General features: G+C 40.1%; 1 pseudogene; it reads right to left on the bottom strand.

Moving 5' to 3' along the window:
* Positions 1-1,802: 1,802 nt before the first annotated feature.
* On the bottom strand, positions 1,803-2,473 carry LOC116890125 (annotated as a pseudogene).
* Between the last annotated feature and the right edge of the window lie 2,498 nt (positions 2,474-4,971).

The raw sequence follows: 4,971 nt of genomic DNA on the forward strand, positions 1-4,971 counted from the left end.
TTTTCTACAAAGCTTCTTCTGAAAGGGTGTTTAGTACTGTGGGGTGGCAGGCTGTGAAAGGTAAACTGATTCCCCGTCAAGATAAAGTTGAAACTCTGGTGTCCCTGAAAGTGTTGGTAGATGTTTTCCTTATCTCCCAGGAGGCAAGACCCCTCTCATGTAGCTACAGCCCACACAACCCCCTGTAGAGAGGTTTGTGGTCATCAGTCAAATAGAAGCAGGACCACACCCTCCCACATGTAGGTAAGGTATTCCCAATCTCTCAGACCAACCCAATAGGAAATATCTACTCTCAGACCCTGAACAAGCCTCCCACATGTAGATGAGGTATTTCCAAGCTCTTAGGCCAAGCCAATAGAAAGTATCTGCTGTCAGACCCTGACCCACCCCAAAACTGTATATAAGAATCCTGTCCAGAAGGATTAAAAGTATGGGAGAACTATTCCCTCCACCACCTGAGAGTTTCTGTCTTAAGAGATGTAACACTGTCTCATGGGGAAAAGATCTGCTCTCCCAAAAATGTAGTCAGAAGTTCCCCTGCACCCTTCATGGGCTAGCCAGCCTACTGCTGACTCAGCCGAGCCAACATCTTGGAGCAACTGAATTGGCAGTGGTGGAGACAGAGGTGGAGTAGCCGCAGCAGCAGAGACGACTCCCCCTCCCTGCTCAAGTTCTGTCCCCTTTGTAGACATCCTCACACCTAGCCAGGATAGAGATCTCCATGGAAAGACTCCAGTATGAAGGCCAACATGGTACCATTCACATACACCACTATGCTGGTCTTTTCTAACTTCAAATTATAATTAAAACTCGTGTGCTTGGCATGTAAAGATAATAGAAATTTCTTCCTGAAGGAAGGATTCATCATAAATTCCATCATTTCTTTTCTGTACAGTTCATGTCTTCCCACCATTTTTTTAACCTATGCAAACTTCTTATCCCACATTTATTGTTCCCAACTTTGTAGTTGTTTACAGAGAGGTCAAGGTTTTTACTTTTGCACATTATTAGAGTTATATGTAGTTGATCTTCTAACCTCAGCCTTGCAACAAAATACAGTATAACCTCATTTAAAAATGCATGTCTATTATTGATTGCTAGAAATTTTAATTATGGGATATATTTGATAAAGTGCATATTAACAACTTCTTGAAATGGATCCTGAACATTAATGCAACCAGTTCTTTCGAAGTGTACACTAGAAAACTTCAAAATCCTTAATTTGCATTTCCATTGTTTGATACTCAAAAATGCCCACTGTGGTATATGTTATGAGATTTCTCCATTTCACAAGTTAGTCACATAGCCTCAGAGAATTAACAGGGAATTTTTAAAGGTCTACAACTGGTAAGAAGCTGCAGTGAAGTTCAAAGCTAGATCATTCAGAGTCTGGGACCTGGTTATTGCAGTGGTGTCACACTGCCACTAATCTCTGTGAAATTAGCCTGCCAAGTACTTTGAACTCAATAATTATATACTTCCCAGCTCCTTTCTAATACTGTAAGAAAGCCTAAGTACATATTTTTATTCTCTTCCACAAAAAGGCATTATAATAGCCTTCTGGGAAGGCAAAAATCGAAGGAAATTTTGTTTCTAGTTTTTAATTTAATAAAACATTGCCATAAAACATAAAAATGCAAACAAACAGACAACCGTAAGATTCTTTAAAAAATGTCAGAACCAATTTTATCTCTCACCTTCCCTTAGAGTAGAATTTGGAGCCCAAAGAGCAAAGCAGCAGAAGAGAGAACTCGCTTTCCAGTTCTTCACACTCTTTTTTTTTTTTTTTTTTTTAGAACATCTGAATTTTTTAATCCTTCTATACAGGTTACCTAGACCACTTTTGATTAAGAAAACTGTAGAAAGTTAGTAACTGCCACAAGCGGACGCCAGTTGGTGGTACGTGTCAATTTCCACAGAGTCCTGCTTTGCGGGGTGTCTGAATGCACTGCTCGGGGTCTCTGCTCAAACTTGCTGGAATCACTCGTGGCAGATTTTAGTCCACAGGTCGCTTTTCCCCATATTTCTTTGTAAACACTTCAGCATTCTTACAGAATTTTTACGGTCCTTAGAGTATTCTTCAGCTAGGTCAGCCCGGAGTGGGTGCTCAGGCTGAGGGTCGTTCACCAGTGCTATGAGGGACTGGATTACTTGGTCAGTCTTGGTGGCCGGCTTCCAGTTTTCCGCATTAATTACAGGCAGTCAGACCTGGCCCTTCTCGTCGATGTTAGGGTGGTAGATCTTTGTTTTAAATGTGATCCTGGATGGCTTGAAGGGATACTCTGCTGGGAAGTTGATCTCAATTCTGAAGGCTCCCTTATCATATGGAGGGTTGTCAGGAACAATAAGCCCTTGCCAAGTCAATAAATTAGCTGCATCAACCTGGATGTTACAGAAGTTTTTCATTCCACATTTGCGGATCTCTTCAAGCTCCTTCATCAGCCTCCTGCTGGCCGCCATCTTGGATCTGGTGCTGCTGCCTCTTCCCACTCTTTAGGGCGTGTCTGGCTGCCAATCACGAAGCATCCCTTATGAGAGAAATTAGAACCCCCATCTTCCATTTTCCCTCCATAGAAAGGATGTTGCAGAAATGAAAGAAATGATTTTTGTATGATCAAACAATTAGTTGAAATCATAAGTAAACATATACAAATCATGCACGTGGTAATTATACATTTCATTCTTAGATATATCATTCCTACCCTGGCTGTTAAAATCCATCCAGTAAGACAATCCTCTCCTGAAGAAAACAGGGGGGGGGTCAGCCAGTCTATGGAACATTTCCTTTCATAATGCAATTTGTATATTTCAGAAATAAACGCATAATTTATGAGTATGCTGTTGTCTTCCATAGCCCATCATTTTGACACTGAAAACCAAGCCACTTTGCTGTTATCACAGATACACATGTGCAAGGCGGTGGATTCAGCTCATTTGGACCAGCTGTGTGGCTGGCTGGCTGGCTGTGTCTCTCACCATAATTGTGAAGGTTGGCTGGAAAGCTCGGGTTCTTACAATTCTCACTCTTCATTTGTGTGCAGTGAGCTATCCCAGGAGTGTTCTTATCATGAGAATGACAGGTAGCAAGAGGGAGAAGTGGGCCATACAGTGTTTTTGCATTCTGAGACTTAGTGGTTTTTTTTTTTTTCTCACATGGCTTTATTTCAGTCAAAGCATGCATGCCTAAATCCAGAACCAAATATCCAGGAAAACATTCTGCCAATTTCTGAAAGTGATCAAAAAGGCATTCCTTCCAACATGTAGAAATGAGTATTTAGAACTTGTGACCTATTTATATTTCATACTGTGATACATTTTATAAAATTCTTTCCAGTGCAACATGTGTGTGTGTGTGTGTGTGTGTGTGTGTGTGTGTGTGTGTGTGTGTGTGTGTGTGTGTATGTGTTGTCTTGGGCAGTAAACAAATATCTATTCACTTATACTGATATTAAAACTTACCATGAAAGATTCATTTTCATTAAGTCAGAAGAGTACATTCCTGACTCATTTTATTAACAATTTCAAAATATTTTACTTTAACAAAATACTTTTACTTTACAATGGAGTTAGCATTACTATCAAGCCAAATATAATGAAACTAATACATTCTTCCAGTTTAGTGATTAGTCACATCCCTGTCTTCACCATATTAATAGGACATACTGTCCATTGCCTCATTTTTCTCTTAAGAAATATAACAGTATGTGATATTGTGTTTGATTTTAACTATACCTATATCTAGGTCCCTATTTTGTTCCATTTGGAATTGGTAATATAATTGTTATGTTTCCAACCACATGTGGAATACATACGCCTGGTATAAAACCTTCACATAGACCCTTCCAAAGCCAGCAGCATTTTCAGCTAACTAAATGCATTAGTAATGATGTTCCAGTTTGGTTTTCTGTTGCTGTGGTAAAATGCTGATGCATACCAACTTCTAGAAGAAAACGTATATTCGGTTTTCAAGGTACAGCTCAGGATTGAAGGAAGTCATGGCACGAATTCATACAGGAGCCTAGAGCCAGGAACTAAGGCAGATAGTACAAAAGAAGTCTGCTTACTACCCTGATATCTTTCGCTGATCAGTTACCTTCCATATATGACCTATGACTACTTCCTTAGGAACAGCAAAGTCCACAGTGAAGTGGGCCCTCCACCATCAAAAACTAATCCAGAAAATGACCTGCAGACATGCCTTTAAGTCAGTCTGGAAAAGGTTATTCCTCATTTGATCCTCCTTCCCAGGTTACTCTTGTATGTGTCAGCTGGACAAAAACCAACCAGTGAACACAGCAGGTAGTATATAAGGACCTTCGTTAGGTAGGTGACAATATTAGAGACTCTGGTACTTAATGTTCTGGGAGCTGAGATGAATTATTGGGGAAGGGCTATAGATGTAAACTATGGTAGAAAAATATCATCTAGGACCAGGAACATTTCATCTATTTCCTGGAAAAAATAATCTGCCTCTTCTCTTTCTCCTAATACTAGGTTACTGATTGGCACAGGGGCACTTGTAAGACTATCTCTATAATCTTGTCTTATTTATTTTAATTGAAAGAATGAAAAATGATGGGAAGCTCCGCGAAATAATTTTGAGCAGATAAGCACCATGTGCATATGAATAGTATGTAAAAATACCAATTGTGGTGGTTTGAATATGTATGACCTTCAAAACCTCTTATATTTGAATGTTTGGTCATTATTGAGTGGTGCTACTTGACCCGCATTTAAAGGTATGGCCTCGTTGGAGCATGTGTAGCCTTGTTGGTGAAATCGTATCACTCAGATGGGCTTTGAGGTCTCCAATGCTCAAGTCAAGCCAAGTGTCTTTTCCTGCTGCCCTTGGAATCAGATGCAGATATTTCTCCAGTACCACGTCTGTCTGCATGAAACTGTGCTCTCTGTCACAATGATATTGGGCTACACCTCCAAACTCTAAGGCAGCCCCAATTAAATGCTTTCTGT

Source organism: Rattus rattus, chromosome 1 (assembly GCF_011064425.1).
Source record: "Rattus rattus isolate New Zealand chromosome 1, Rrattus_CSIRO_v1, whole genome shotgun sequence".
NCBI lineage: Eukaryota > Metazoa > Chordata > Mammalia > Rodentia > Muridae > Rattus > Rattus rattus.